The sequence below is a fragment of the Pteropus vampyrus genome, unplaced genomic scaffold (assembly GCF_000151845.1).
Source record: "Pteropus vampyrus isolate Shadow unplaced genomic scaffold, Pvam_2.0 Scaffold284, whole genome shotgun sequence".
Classification (NCBI taxonomy): Eukaryota; Metazoa; Chordata; class Mammalia; order Chiroptera; family Pteropodidae; genus Pteropus; species Pteropus vampyrus.
The window spans coordinates 276,537-293,771 of record NW_011889065.1 but is presented as its reverse complement, the minus strand read 5'-3'; the positions used below and the strand labels follow the sequence as shown (position 1 = coordinate 293,771).

Genomic DNA, 17,235 nt, shown 5'->3' with positions numbered 1-17,235 from the left:
CCAGAATTAATTAATTAATTAATTAATTATGACATTGGTTAATGAAATCTCGTTAAGTTTCGGGTGTACAATTGAACAGTAAGACAGATATGTATATATATATGTATGTATATATATATGTATGTATGTGTGTGTGTGTATATATATATATAACTATATATATGCATTGTGTGTTCCCCTCCCATTGTTAGATTTCTTTCTGTCACCACATATTTAAAACAAGGTGGCCTGACTCCAAACCCTTCATACCTAACACAACACTATATTGCCTCCTTATATCAACTCCTAAATTGATTGCCCTATTTCTACTCCTTTTTCCATTCTGGTCCTACGCTGCAATAAGAAGGACCTTAAAATACTCCAGCGGCTTCACACTTTAATAAGAATCAAATCCAAACTCCTATAAAGGTCCTGTATGATCTGTCCTGTATGATCTCCCTTACTTCCATCTAAAGTCACTCATCCCTCTTCTCAATTCTATCTTCTCCAGTCTTCTCTTGGTTTGTTGAATATACTAAGCTCCAAGCTTAGCCATCACGGCCAGTTTCATATCATCCTTCATGTCTAAGTTTAAATGTCAATTCATCAGAAAGGCAAATATTACATTGAACCACATCAAACTGCCAATTATATAATACAAAACAGTCAAATACAAGCAATTTCATATGGCACAACCTCATACTAATGTAGGTTGCCTCTATGTCTACCACTCCTCTTTATTATACTGTATCCCAGTTCCTTGTTTCTTTTATTCATAGCACTTTGTAAATTAGTGATTATTTCATTTGTATAATTTGTTGGATATGTGTATATTGTGTTTGTGTGTGTGTACCCACTGCTAAATATAAAGCCAAGAAGGGTAAAAGGCCATGTTTGATCTTTCTTATTGACCATTGTGCTCTCAGTACCTAACATGGCATTTGGACTACACTAAGTACTCAATAAATATTTGCCCAATAATAAAGAAACGAATGAATGGATAGGTGGATGGGTAACTCTGGGGGAGAAGGACATTCAGAAAAGCTACCTGGAGTTTATGATGTCTGTACAGGATTTTGAAGGATAAACAGGAGTTTACCCAGGAAGTGAGAAGTGAAAGACATTTTAGGCATAGGAAACAATATGTAAAACACACACACACACGTGCGCGCGCACACACACACACACACACACACACACACAGGATTCTGAAAGTATCATGTATTTAGTGCTGATGAAGCCTAAAGTGCAAGAGGGCAATGGCAGCAGGTGAAGAGGCATAGACAGGAAATAGCTCAATCATGGAGGCCCTCTTAGGTCATTTAAAAATCTTTGATATTGCCCACCTGGCACTATACATAGTTAATACAATATTATTGATTATATTTCCTATATAGTACTGCTACATAATTGGTATAAAATATAAAAATGAAATAACGCTCTCAATGTTAAAAAATAAAATAAAATCTTGGATACTGTCTTATAAGTTTTAGAAAGCCAATAAAGTATTTTAAATAGAATAAAATGATCAGCCATATCATAGATTTTTTGTCAGTATCAATCTTGATTTTGACTCTCTAAGTCAACCAAACGCATGTACCTATCATAAACTTAATGCAACAGATGTTACGGACTCTTGGCGATAGTTTCCTGCATTTCATTTGCTGTGTTCTTGCTTGTGTTAACCAATTGACAGTAGGTTAAAAACTAATTGAGAGGTGAGAAAGTAGAGACATAGGGTAGACAGACTCATATGAGATGAAAAGTAAAGGAATACAAAGGTAACTATAATGAGGGATGCAGAATTAAAGAAAAGGATGTTTTTCATTTATTTTTATAGAATGAATGAACATATTCATAGTTTGATAAAAAGGATAAAATATAAACAAGTTTTAAGAAGATAGAAAAGAAAGGAGATAGATACAGCAAAACCATAGAGGAAACAGAGAAGAACCAAATTAAAGTCACAGGTGGAAAATGCTTCTTGTAAGAGAAAAAATAAAAAAAATTTAAAAAGCATATGGCTGCCGGCTTTTTGTGGGAGGAGTAGGGGTGGAGAGATATGAAAGGGAGAAAGTTGAAGTATTTCTCACTTTATAGCCTTTATTTTCACTCAAATGTAGGTGTCAAGATTATCTACTAAGATTAAGGCAGGGTGAGGTAGCATAGGAGTTTTGAGACCAATAATTAAAATCACAGATCCATGTAAAAAATGAAATTGGACCACTTTCTTAAACCATATACAAAAATAAACTCGAAATGGATTAAAGACTTAAATGTTAGACCTGAAACCATAAAACTCCTAGAAGAATACATAGGTAGTAAACTCTTTGACATGGCTCTTGGCAGTATCTTTTTGGATATATCTCCTCAAGTGAGAGAAACAAAAGAAAAAAAAAATCAACAAATGAGACTACATTACACTAAAAGTTTTTGTACAGAAAGGAAACCAACAACAAGTTAAAAAGATATCCTACTTAATGGGAGAAGACATTTTCAAGTGATACATCTGATAAAGGGTTCATATACAAAATATATAAAGAACTCATGCAACTTAATACCAAAAAGGTAAACAAGCCAGTTAAAAAATGGGCAGAGGATCTGAATAGAAATTACTCCCAATAGGATATACAGATAGCCAACAGACATATGAAAAGATGTTCACTATCACTAATCACTAGGGAAACACAAATTAAAACCACAGTGTACTATCCCTTCACGCCTGTCAGAATGTCTATCATCAATAAATCAACAAATAACAAGTGCTGGTAAGGATTTGGAGAAAGGGAACCCTTGTACACTCTTGGAGGAATTGTAAATTAGTATAGCCATAATGGGAAACAATAGAGATTCCTCAAAAAAAAATTAAAATTAGAACTGCCATATGATACAGCAATTCCAATTCTGGGTACCTATCTAAAGAAAATAAAAATACTAATTCAAAAAGATAGATGCACCCTTATGTTCATGGCGGCATTATTCAGCAATAACCAAGATGTAAAAGCAACCTAGATGTGCATCAACAGATGAATGGATAAAGAAGATGTGATATATTTGTATATACACACACATAGACACACACATATACACAATGGAATATTACTCAGCAATAAAAAAGAATGAACTCTTGCTATTTGTAACAACATGGATGGACCTAGAGGTTATTATGCTAAGTGAAATAAGTCAGAGAAAGACAAATACCATATGATCTCATGTATGAAATCTAAAAAAATGAATAAACAAAACAGAAACAAACCCAGAGATATAGAGAACAAGCTGATGGTTGCCAAAGGGGAGGGGTGGAGAAGAAAATTTTAAAAATTAAAATTTAAATTTAAAAAGGAATTATTGTGATAATGGTCACAGTTATGTAAAAAAAAATGTCAGAAATTTAAAAGTAAAAATATAAGGTTTTGAATAACTTCACAGGGGAATTGGAAGAAGGTACTGACATAAGACAATTGATGTCAGAGGCCTTCAGAATTGCAGAATCTGTGTTCTTTTCTCAAAAGATAAAGAACACTGAGAAAATAGAATAAGTAACACCAACAATGTCTCTTGCTCAAATACTCTTTGTTTAAAAGTATTGTGGCTTACCTTCTGTTTCTATTATAGAAGATACACCTGATTCTCTGTATCTCTATTTGTATAAAGTCTGCTAATTTTGTATAAAGATTAGATATAAATTGTGACAACCCTGTTGGTAATCTTATGTGTTCATTCATTCTTAAAAAAAAAAAATCAGCTCCCCTTTGATCATGTTATGTGCCCAACACCATGTTATATGCCATGGAGATTATGGTCTAGTAAAGATAACAGTTATTACACAAATATCAAACAAGTGAGTATATAATTATAATTGGAATATTGAAGGAAAAGTACAGGATGCTATGAAAGGTATAATGAAGGACCTAATTCAGAATGGAAGGTCGACTTTGAGATACCAATAGATAATCTGAGACCTAATGGATAAATCAGAGCTAGCCAGATGAAGGAGTTAAATAAGATGAGAGTAACAAAGAGTCAAAAGTTGACTGAATGCTCCAAACAGAAGGAATAGCAGATGCTAAGGCTCTGAGGTAAAAAGGAAAAGCCAAAAACAATACAAAATATTCATATTATTACACTGTTGTAAACCAGTCATCATATCAATTTTTCTCCTTGAAACATTTTATTTATACCATTTTTCAGGGAACATGCTCAGGTAAAAGTCAATATGAATTTGTTAATTAAAAGTATCTTTTAATGTTTCACAGTGTAATTTCTATTGTAGATAGATATTGCCAAGGCTAGTTATTTAGGAGACCTACTCTATCTTACAAATCATTTCATTGAATTTTCAATGATATGTCTAACTGTAGATGGATTCTCATAGACACATGCACTTGAGTTGAAAATCCTTTTTGAAATAGCTGACAATTGCTCCAAGACTCAATCTGAAGTACCCAACTCTTCTACAAAGGTCTGAATACTTGGATGAGGCCCCTATAAAAAGAAACTGGGTGTTCTTTGTTCACACTACCTAATGTAATTTTAAGTACCACGCTACTAAATTAAATGCCTCTTATAAAGCTACTTAAAGGATTCAAGATAACAAACAGTTACTAAATTATAAAATAATAATAGCCTACATATATTATAAACAATACCTTTAATTATCACACTAAGTTTTACGGTTTCACATTGAATGATAATATAGAGAACAGCTGCAGTACAATCTAATTTACAGGCCAACTAAGAGACAAAGAGGTTTTATGGAGAAATTCAGTGATATTCCACAATTTCCTGAAAATATCTAGCTCTAGCAAATGTATGTAATATGATATCCTTCCTTCTCAATAAAATTCAAGCATGAACACATTCTATTCTAGCTGTTAACATGACTGTTTTGAGGGAGAAATTATTGCTCTTATCTTGACTGGGATCAACATGATGGAAAGCTGTGATGTATTGAAACCATTCTTCTCATGTGAATTCCCTCAAGTATAGTTGTGTCATGGAGCATTTGTTATTCTAGGGAAAAGGTGTAGAATTTGAAATGCTGCCTCCTCTTTCTTCCTTCCACAAAATTTTCAAATGACAAGATATCAATTTCTACCATCTTAAGGGTGATACCAGAAAGCTTATAGCAACAACAAAATATTGCAGATGAACAAGATAAAATAGAAAAGAGTGATTATGAGAGGGTGTAAGCTTTAAGTGTACATTTTAGCTAAGTGTTTATTTTAAAGAAACAAGTACTTCACCATCTTAATATTTTGGATTTTATCTTCAGAAAAACAAATCATTGTTATTGTTTAGTTCTATGATAATGAAGTGATATGCTTTTTAAACAAACTTAATTTTAGAATTGTTTTAGTGTTGCTAGTACAGAGAATTGCTGTATCCTCTGCACTCAGTTTCCCTTATTGCTAATATCCTACATTAACACGGTACACCTGCCACAACTAATGAGCCAATACTGACACATTAATATTAAGTTCATTCTTTAATCAAATTTACTTAGTTTTTAGTTAATGTCTTTTTCTGTCTGAGGAATCCATCCAGGATCCAACATTAAATTTAGACATCATGTCTCCTAGGCTCCTTTAGACTAGCAGTTTCTCAGAATTTCCTTAGTTTTGATGATTTTGACTGTTTTGAGAAATACTGATCAGGTATTTCTTTTTTAGAATGTTTTTCATTTTAGGCATGTCTGATTATTTTCTCATGGTTAGAGTTAGGTTGTAAGTTCTTGGGAGGAAGAAAACAGATAAAGTATGATTCTTATTACATCATATCAAGGGTACATACTAGGTGACTTATTACTGATGCTAACCTTGATCACCTGACTTACGTAGTGTTTTTCAGCTTTCTCCACTGTAAGATTACCCTCCATTTCCATACTGCACTCTTTATTTTTTTAGATTCTATTTTTTGAAGAAGTTTTAGGTTCACAGCAAAATTAAGTAAAAGGTAGAGATTCTCCATATACCCTCTGCTCCCACCCCGACAGCCTTCCCCATAAACATCCCCCACCAGAGTGAGACATTTGTTATAACTGATGAGCCTACACTGACACATCGTTGTCACCCAAAGTCCATTAGGGTTCACTCTTGATGTTGTACATTCTACAGGTTTGGACAAATGTATAATGACAGGTATCCAATATCATACTATGCAGACTAGTTTCACTTGATTTTTAAACACTATTTTTTTCTAATCTCCTTAAGTTTCTAATAGTTTTTCTAATTGATTCTCTTAGCTTTTTCTAGGTAATAATCTAAAAGCAGTGGAATCTTGCCTCTGCATTTCCGGCACTTATCCTCCTTATTTATGTGTCCTGCCTAATTGAGTGGGTCAGTTCCTCCAGAGCAGTGTTAAATTGTTGTGGTGGCAGGAAATCCTTACCTTGTTCCAGAAGTTAATGGGAATGCATCTTGTGTTTCACCAGTGAATATAATGCTGGATTTGGTCATATATTTATATATTTTTATCATGTGAAAGCATAAAAATCTACATATTTTTAAAAAGTCTTTAAAATTAGGAATGGATGTTGGATTTTATCAAATACCTCCTTAGCATCTATCTAGCTACTCATTTGCTATTTCTCCTACAATCAATACATTTAGTGAAAGATAGAATTTTTTTTTATTGCTTCAAGCAGCTATATTTTATTTTTATTTTTTTTAAATTAAGTTTATTGGGGTAACATTGGTTAATACAATTATATAATTTTCAGGTGTATATTATAATTTGACATCTGTATATTCTATTGTGTTTACCACCCAAAGTCCAGTTTCCTTCAGCTACCATATATTTGATCCTCTTTACCGACTTCACCCTCCCCTTACCCCTATATTTGACCCCCTTTAACCCATCTACCACCCCCCTCCTCCCCAACCCCCTACTCTCTGGTAACCACTAGTCTATAGTCCATGTCCATGAGTCTCTGTTTGTCTGTCCTGTTCATTTGTTGCTTTTAGGTTTACATCTCACATATAAGTGATATCATGTGATTTTCACTCTTTTCTGTCTGGTTTATTTCGCTTAGGGTAATTATCTCAAGATCCATCCATGTTGTTGCAAATGGCAGTATTTCATCTCTTCTTATGGTTGAGTAGTATTCTACTGTATATATGCACCATAGCTTCTTTATCCAATCATCTATCGTAGGACACTTGGGTTGCTTCTATGTCCTGGCCACTGTAAATAATGTTGCTATGAATATCGGTGTGCAAATATCTTTTCGGATATGGGTTTTCAAGTCTTTTGGGGTAAATACCCAGTAGATAGATTGCTGGATCATATGGTAGATCAATTCTTAGTTTTTTGAGGAACCTCCATACTGTTTTCCACAGTGGCTGTACCAATTTGCAGTCCTACCAGCAGTCATACTGTATACTCTTTTTAAGGAAGTCATTATGTGTAGTCAACACTTAAGGAATGGGGACTTATGCTGAGCCTCCTTGATGGGAGAATATCTACATAAATTATTTGAAATTCATGTGTATGGGAGACTTGTTCATTCATCTGCATTAATTTATTTTTCAATCATTGGTATCTGAATGGAACATCAGTAATGATTTTATACTTTAGGTAATATTTCAATACTATTTTAATTATTTTGGTGCTAAAATTGTTTCAGCTTTAGACTTTGGGAGCTCTTTTAGTTGGCTCCTATGTCACATTGACATACTGCTATCATTTTGTTTCTTAAGCACTTACTTTCTGGCTCTAAAAGATACTCGAGGATCATTTTGTATATCCCCTGCATTAGCCCTAGAATCCTATCAGAGCATTGTTGCTGGTAGGCCCTCTTGATAGACACAGTTAGGAAATATATGAAACTATTTCAATTCATTCAATCATATACTAAGTTTGAACTAAGTACCTGGTACTTGGATCACAAATGTAAATTATTTAGATGGTATGCAGAACACTGTGTTTACTATAATGTAACATCTAAGTGACATGAATGACTTATCATCAACAGAGTCCATGTTATAGTTATTTCTAAACTCATAGGAATGAATCTCTCCTGAATACCTTTCTGAAACTGTGTGAAAAGTCTAAGTGTATAGTCTAAAGAAAAGAGCAAAGGCCCTCAGAAGAACTGGCTTTGCTCCTTTTGCATTTTGTTCTAGTCGAGAAGCCGTGAACAAAATTATAGTATTGTTTATAGTGCTAGTGTCAATGCTTTAAGAAACCCTCTGCAGAAAACCATTATATACTTATGTATGGAATTCAGCTAAGCATCTGCCAAGAAGGAACTCATTTTGTTTGTGCATTTGATAAGTTTTGGATACTTACCAGTGACTTTCTTGCTTGACAACATATTTTGAACTATAATGCATGTTTAGATGTGGTGAGATGTAGCTATAAATGATGTAACCAAAATGTCTTGGAGCACTGAAAATTCCAGTTCCACTATTCAAGGGGACATTTTACATGAACCAAAGCTAACTGAATTCTAGATTCTTTCCATCTGTGTGACATGACTCTTGTAAAATCACATCCCAAAAATAATGTTTGCCACATGTCTTTTCCCCACTGTCCCAGTTTCTATTTAACAAATGTCTCATAATATAAATTTTGTAGAAACCTTTGACAAGATCCCTCAAGTCACAAAGCTTGGCAAGTCAGTGTTTTTTAGCACAGAGCATCTAAAACTCCATTTTATTCACATTTGACCAGGATATAAATGGAATATTTTTTGTATATAATTTTATCTACATTTTAGTATTAAAAGTGACATTTATATTAGAGGATCATGAGATGCTTCTTGAGGCAATCAATGTACTATGTATCCAAATTGATTTGCAGTTTAAAATCTGTCACCTTTCCCTAGAATCTAATTGTACCGGGATACAGTTGTCATCTCTTCTAACAACTTTTAAAAGATAAAGCCCTAAATATAGAAAGCAAAATACCAGGGACATTCTTTAATGTTTTTGCAGAGAACACAGTTAAAAACACATCTATTTATGTGGGGTTTTAAATAGCCTTACTTGGTTTTACATGTACCAATGCTTCAATCGCTACCTTCTATAACCTGCCACATCCATATCATTTTTTTCAATATTTTCTAAAAACGGAACAGATAATTTGATTTGATGTAATATGCATATTTATGAATATGCTGGCTATGAAATAACTAAAACCATATAGTTATTGAAGCTGGATACATTTATATGTCACATCTCTTCTCACATTAGAAATGACTACAAATGCTTATTTCTTAAAATCCAAAGACCAGAGTATATAGACTTGTTACAATAATTAAATTATGGATGCTTATTGGAAATAATAGTAAGGTGTGCTCAGAAGCATCACAAACTAAAAATCTGTATTACCATTACTTTATTATGCTGGAATCAAAGGGGACCACATTTCCATGACTGGCCTGATTTGAGAAACCATATAGAAGAGATGACTCAGAATTCATCCTCGGGGGGAGGAAAAATAAAACAGTTCTCAATTATAGGAAGAGCATTGAAGAAGACGGCTTGGTGAAGGCAGATAAAGTATCTTAGGAAAATTCACAAAGCAGGCTATATTAACTTTACTGATGCAGCAAATCATTAGTGTTCATTATCATTAGAGTTGAAGGCCCAGCTCTCCCATTTACTTGCTAAATGCTCTCAGACAAATCATATAAACTCTCTGTGTCTTAGTTCTCATATATGAAAATTAAGCTGATATATGATCACTCTCTTTTACAATCCTACTCCCTGCCCCCAGGTTCAAATGATATACTCTTTGGCCATGATTTGACAACTGTAAAGGTTTACATAAATGTAAAGATTGATATTCCTATGGCTATTATCGCAAATCATGTAATAATGATTACAACTATTCAGTATTCACCTTGAACAGGTACTGTTCCAAGTGTGTGACATGAATTATCTCACTTAATTCTCACAACTCCATGAAGTACTATTATTTTCCCTATTTGACAGATGAGGAAATTCAGTCTCAGGAAAGTTAAATAATTTGTCCAAGGTCTCATAGCTAGGAAATGCTAGAGCCAAGATTAGACCCTTAATAGCCTGATTTAAAGTCTGCATTATTAAAGAATGTTATAGCATGTAAAGTGGCTGCAAATTCGAGTTAAGGACGCTAATGAAAATAAAATGGTTATTTGTAACTATACATCTATCCTTCAAGTGCAGAAGGTCACAGGACAAATGATCCCTTGAAAAGGCAGAGTCTAATGTTATTAAAATTTAAATTTGTTGATATCAGTTTCTATAAATATGGACAATTGAAGCAGGTGTTCTACTAATTTGTCTAATCAATCTAAAATTTTCAGGTACGTGAAGCATAAATCTCTCTTTGGGTGGGAGTGGAGATAGAAGTCTAGGTTAAACCAGTTAATTTATTTTTCTGTAATGCATTCTGGCTAGATATAACTAAATTTTATGATAATGAGGATAGCTTGGGAAAATGAAAATGTACAGAAACCTCAAAAACACCATTTAAGTTATTATTTTCGACTTCTTTCCTTATACAACCTAATTACCAGAGCTGTCAAAATATAGTGATTCAAGTTTTCCCTTCTTTCTTCACACCTGCAAGTGTGGAGATGCTTAAGGAACAGTGTTAACTATAATCAGCAAATAGGAAATGGAAACTATCCAAATTGGCCATGGATAATCTCTAAACTCTACTAAGAGTTTCTTCCTTTTATATTCCAGATTCCTTACTACTTATTTTTGTTCCTTCATGTGGCTGTATATTTTTTCTGCCATTTATATTTGTAGATTGTCATTTGTATTTCCTTTTCTCTCACTGGATTGTAGATCTCTAAAGGGTAAAGGCTATAACATTGGCCAGACTGCCATGGTATATCCACTGCTTTGGCATATATCGAGTCACAAAATTTGCTAACCTGACTCTTAACAAAATGTCTTATCAGTTATTTTTACTTATTTATTATAACATTGCCAGAACCAGTTGTCATGCTGTACTCAGGAATATAGGAAAGTTCCACATTAGGAAGCCAGCCATTTTCAACTAGACTCCCCCGAATCTTTTCCAACCTTTGACTGACACTGAAATAATTTGTCCATATAATGAACCAGGAATCTGAAGATCCCAGTACATTTGTTTGATTTACTCCAAACTCAGTAACTCTAGATATCGTTTTTTCTCTAATGAAGAAGTAAATTCTAACAGGAAATCCCTCAACAGCCCTGAATATGAGCATACAGATTATTTATGCAATCCCTTAAATTTTCTGATAAGCAGCTCTATCGAAACTTTATGATCTATTTGGCTTAATCTATTCCACGATGTTTGAGAATGAAATTCCTAATCATGGAAATAAGTTTGATATCCTAAAAATTAGAGAAACAACTAAAATGTTTATAGTATGCTGAAATGGAAGAAAACTTGTTTTTCATCAGTCTGAATTACTGGCTTAGACAATCTTGGAAAATAAATCATGGTTCTATAATTTTTTTTTTGACCATAATATAATTTAAAATGGAAATAAAATATCTAAAACTAAGTTTGAATCTATATGACATAAAATATATAATCTGAATGTAGGTAATTCACTTATTCACTCAAACAAATGTTTATTGAGATCCTACTATGAGCCAGGCACTACTGTTAAATGATACAAATAAAGTCCACGACTTCATGAGGCTTATATTTTAGAAGAGAGAGATAATTAACAAATGGGCTCTATCTCAAATATGTCAGAATGAACTAATCAAGACCTTGACAGAAAATACTGAGTGTAGGGGAGCTGGAGGAACAAGTTAAAGGATATGATAAAAAAACACTGCTAAATTCAGAATGTGGAACATTCTATAAAATAAATAGCTGGTCTTTTCTAAAATTACATAGGGAAAAATGAAGATTGTTCTAGAAGATTTAAAGATACATAATTAAATGCCATGTATGAACGCTGAATTAATCCAGGTTCAATTGAAAAAAAACAGGTATATGAGGTTTCTTCTTGGAGTGATAGAAATGCTCTAAAATTAGATTAGTTGCATAACTTTTGTAAATTTACAAAATCACTGGATCTTGCATTTGAAATGAAATTATATCCCAAATAAAACTGTTAAAAAAGATTTTGAGGTGACATCTGGGGATATTTACTATTGATATGTATTAGATAATATCAGGGAATTATTTTAATTACCTTAAATATTATAATATTGAGATCACAAAAAAGAAAGCTCTTATTTTTAAGAGATACATGCTGAGATATCTGTATATGCAGCACTGTGAAGTCTGTATCTTACTTCCAAATTGTGCAGCAAAACAGAGAAAACATTCACTGCAAAAGTTTTTTACATTTTCTATGTGCTTGAAAATTTCCTAATAAAAAGTTGGAGTGTATATTCATTTTTAAGTGACAGAAGAGAACCTTTGGAAAATATTGTCAGAAGTAATATGATCTTTTGTTTTTGGTTATTTTAACAAACAAACTGGACCTGTTTACTGTATGATTTGATCAGTAAGATAGAAATCTCTCAGTTGTTGAAAACAAGTTTATTGGGAAATAACTGATTATAAAGCTACAAATAGACTTAGCCTAATGTCCCATCTGTAGCAGTGTAAATAGGAGTCATGCAACTCACCTTTCCATTCTGCTTCCTATCTGTTCCACCTTTTACCTTTCAAGTTTGGCTGGTTCACTTTTGTCATGGGTGACACATAAAGTCCCTAATGCTCTTGGCATTAAAACCAAAGAACTTAACTGATTCTATAGGCTCTGACCTAAATAACCTGGTGACTGCTTATCTTTTCAACTTTGCCTTCTGCCCCACTAATCTTCTTCCCTCTCTGCACTTCAAACTCAATGGCCTTTTTTCAATTTCTCAGTTAAGCCATATTCCCTCTACTTAGGGCCTCTGCATGTACTATTACCCTCCCTGAGTGGAACTTGAACATCATTTATTTAGAAAAGCCTTTCTTGATGTCCTTGAAAAAGTAAGGTTTGAGAACTATGCTATGAACACACTTTGTACTTTTTATTTTAATACTTAGATAATTAGATGATAATTATCTAATTACTGTGTAATCTTTGAACACCATTTCCTTCTACTATATTATGGGTTCTATAAGGAAAGGATCTATGTGTATGGTGCTCACCATCAAAGCTCTCAAAGAAACATCAATATACAAACATGCTATTGTTTCTCTATCATCTACTGCTACATTTCTCTGTTGCTCTTTTTAATTAAAACTTCTGGAAAGAGCTGTTTATACAGTTTTCCACTCTTCTCCTTCCATTCTCACTTGATACCACACCAACGGGGCTTTCGCTGCAAAATGGGAATTTTTTGTTGTCCAGGTCACTAATGACCCCCATGTCACTAAATCTGATAGCCAATATGCATTATTTATCTTTACTTCATCAATAAGCATCCATTGATAGAGTGGATCACTCCCTCATCTTTGAAACACTTACCTCAATTGGCTTCCAGGATTACACACACTCTTGGTTTTATTCTCACTTTCTCAACTGCTTCTTTCCAGCCTCCTTTTCAAGTTCTGCTACATTGACCAGAGAGATAAATGAGAAATCAGATAATATTTGTTAAAGTCCTTACATTAAGTTGGCAGTAAGTTTTAGGTTACAGAACTAAAACTTAAAGTAACTAAACAAATGTAACCAAATCTGAAGAGGTATCGCTGACCAGAACAAAAGGTTCTTTTATTCAGGCAAAGTAATAATCCTCCTTAAAAGGCTATGTTATCACTTTCTCATCATTATAGTTCTTTATTCCATTGTAAATATCTACTATAAATACCTACAGATTGCTTTCTACTTTCACCACTTTTCCTACCTATAATCAGTCTCCCGATGTGTGCCAGTTGAAACTCCTCCTATCCTCAATGGAATCATTGTTCTGAAACCCACTTTCTTTCTTTCTTTTTTTTTTTTTGTATCAATACTTTTAATTCAGCCCCTGTAAAGCCATCAGATGCTGGTAGTTTTAAAACATGAACCAAAGAGTCTAGTTTTAAGAACTTAGCTATGAATGGGTGAGATCATTATCCATTTAACATAGTCCCCCAAATGAGTAATGCGTAAAATAAAAGGAAGTTTCCTTAGAATTTGAAATTTTTCTGTTGCATAACCCTGTCTGTCTTTTTTGTTCAATAAGTTTGTAATCACTTTCAGAATCTACTCCAGGAGTCAAATTCATAATTTAGATATTAGGCAAACCATTCAGGTCAAAAGATACACGAAGAAAAATAATACCAGGTCAACAAGGATGAGGAGCCAGAGATGCAATCAGAGATGCAATCAGTAGGAATGTTTCGGAAACCAGTCTGCAGCTGTACTTCATGGTTCTGAGGCTGCCTCACAGCTTCGTCTAAGCCTTGCCTCTTCACCCGAGCCTTGCAGTTCCCAGGACCATCCCAACCATCTCCCACTGCCGCATCTCCTCCATCTCTCTTGTACCAGTCACTGTGTACCAGTCACTGCGCCGCAGTCTGAGCATCTGGAAACTCCCCCAAACCCAATTTCTTAAAAAAAAAAACTCTGCCCTAACACCTGGACTCCTATTTTATATTCCTATAGTGCTTTCAAATTTACAAAGTACATTTACAAAAGAGCTATATTGGGGTAAATTGTATAAAATAATTTAACAATCTAAAACAATCTAAGGAAGAAATTAATTTTCTACCTTCCTTGGTGTCCCGACACTTTAATGACCAACCTAAATTGACCAATATAGACCTTCTTAATAGCAATAACAGATATTCCTCTAAACAGTAACTCAAAGTGTGGTCCCAGCCACCCATGGTGGTCTCCAAGATCCTCTCAGGGAGTCTGCAAGCTTCTCTTTTTTCCAGCTATGTTATTTGTGTGAAGCCTGATTCTCTTCCTATATTTCGACCAAAATATCACAACGGATTGAACATAGAAGCAGCTATGAGAATTACTAAGTCGGCATTAAAGAGATTTTTAATATGACATAATACATCTCTGATTAAATATTTTTAATTTGGAAAATAGTTATTTTTCATAAAACGTTATCTAGTTAAAATGTAATGGTCTTATTGGTATTTTCAAATATTTTAAACATTTCTCAGTTTCAGTTTTTAATACTGAAAACTTTTCTCAAATCTTATTTACTTCATAAACAAATGTTCTTTGGGGACCTCGGTAATCTATAATAATAGAAAAGAATCCTGAAACGAAAAAGTTTGAGAAGCATTTCTCTGAGAAAATGTTTCTCAAAGTGTGTCCACTCACCATATGCACCAGAGCCATCCATGATATTTGTTAAAAATAGATATTTCAGGACTCTACAAAAGACCTACTAAACCATAACTTCTGCAGTCACGAATTTACATTTTTAACACAACCTTCAGATGACCCTTAAGCACACTAATGTTAGAAAAATCTAATAAAGAGGTTTCTAGACATTGGAGTCTGACTGATCCAAACCCTAGTTTCACCACTTCCTGGTTGTAATAGCAGCCTGTATCACCTTCAACAAATTTCCTGCTCTTACCTGGTCCCTCATTTCCTGAATCCTCTTCCAACTGCGCATTCTCACTTAAATAGTTGTTCATTTCTGGAGAAAGTTTGAAAGTTTCTATATAAGAACAGTTTAGGGGAAGCATTCTTGTTCTTAGAGATTGTTGGGGACTTAAAATTGCACTTCCATTGTTTTTACCTAGCCCTTTTCCCATTTAGAAAAAAAAATGTGCAGCTTGCTGCCAGCGTTAATTTAACATCACAGGTAGGAATGCTACGTTTTCTAGGATTTGACATTTTCAGCAATCGAGAATTACTATATTTTGTAAATGAAAATACCACTATTAAAAACAGAATGCTATAAATAGAATGATGTCATTTGTTTCCAAAGACTATTGATATACTAGAGCGATGAGAAAATAATAGTAAAAGTGAGATATTTCATGGCAAATTTGGGAGCAAGGTTAGGACTGTAAGCCATGAGTTATCCTGGGGTAAACACTGTAGTTGCAAGCACTGATGATGAATATTCTCTGGGTAAATGGGAAATGGGTTGGATTGTTTTAGTTAAGGCGGCTATGGTAGATGATGGAGATTGAGAAACGGTAATATCTCCTATCTATTTGGTATTGCCACTTACCTATTTGCTTCTGCTTCTGAATATGAAAGGCCTCCTCAGTGGATTTTGTTTTCTGTTCTTCAGCTCAGAGCACATAACCCCGTAAGGCTTGCAGCCATTTTTTTAAAAACTCCTACAGCACCCGGTATTCCTAGGTGGTCTCCCATTCAAGTACTAAGCAGGTTCAACCCTGCTTAGCTTCCGAGATCAGATGAGATCAGGCACGTTCAGGGTGGCATGGCTGTAGATGGCTTGCAGCCATTTTATCTTCCCTTAGCCCTACTCCAAATCTGTTATTCTTATAAAGCTGAGGTCTACTTCCTCAATACTCTCTGTAATTTCCATACACAGATCTGACCAACCAGAGGCTTGGGACTGTTTTATGACATTATTGAGTTAGCCAATTAATAGAAACCTAACAGAAACATGAAATTTTGCCCAGTAATGAATGAATGTTTAAAGATCCACAGACTTATTTAAAGATAGCAAAGTTCTCGGTAGAACCATGCTGCTCAAGGTCTAGTCCACTAACCCTCAAGATCAGAAGTATATTAGATGTTTTTAAAATGCAGATTTCTGTGTTCCATCCTAGACCAAGTATATCAGGATATCTGGGAATGAGACCTAGAAATTTGTAATGTAAATAATTTCCTCTGATTATTATGATATAAATTTAAAATTTGAACACCATCACCATAGAGGGAATTAAAATAGGAAACAATATAAAGAATAGAAAAAAATAAGCATATTCTGTATCACCATCTCGTTCTTTTACTGATTACAAATGGATGGATGATGTCACCCACATTTCCTTCCATACAGATTAATATTTACTTCTTTCCATGTAGACAGTATTTACTATTATCAGTAGTACCAGGATTAGGGAAGATAATTCTAACTAATTAAAGTTACAACATATCAAGTATAAATCAGAATGCACATCTGTTTACAATGGAAAATATTGTAAACATAGGGATGTTTAGTTTGATAACCAGTATGTCTTTCATTTATTAAATAATACACATACAAAACCAAATTGTAATAACAAATTAACATAGTGAGCCTAGAATCATTAAAATAGGAGTAACTAGATATTCTTAATGATTACTACCTCAATTTTAATTTGTTCTACCTACCCATCTCCACCACTGGAATGAGGACTTAAGAATTCCAATCTGCTAATTGGGGCACTCTT

General features: G+C 33.8%; 1 protein-coding gene and 1 pseudogene across 5 annotated transcripts in view; both read right to left on the bottom strand.

Annotated features, from left to right (window-relative positions):
- Positions 1–17,235, bottom strand: part of FAM133A (family with sequence similarity 133 member A) — a 44,763-nt gene that overhangs the window by 1,909 nt on the left and 25,619 nt on the right. For 3 of the 5 annotated variants that reach the window (XM_023520903.1, XM_023520901.1, XM_023520902.1), the window contains exons 3-4: positions 15,456–15,518; positions 13,394–13,479 (exon numbers count right to left, since the gene is read on the bottom strand). The gene's annotated coding sequence lies outside the window, so the exon portion shown is untranslated. The remainder of the gene's footprint in view (positions 1–13,393; positions 13,480–15,455; positions 15,519–17,235) is intronic. The other 2 variants (XM_023520900.1, XM_011376039.2) reach the window with 1 other exon arrangement.
- On the bottom strand, positions 16,171–16,289 carry LOC111729844 (annotated as a pseudogene).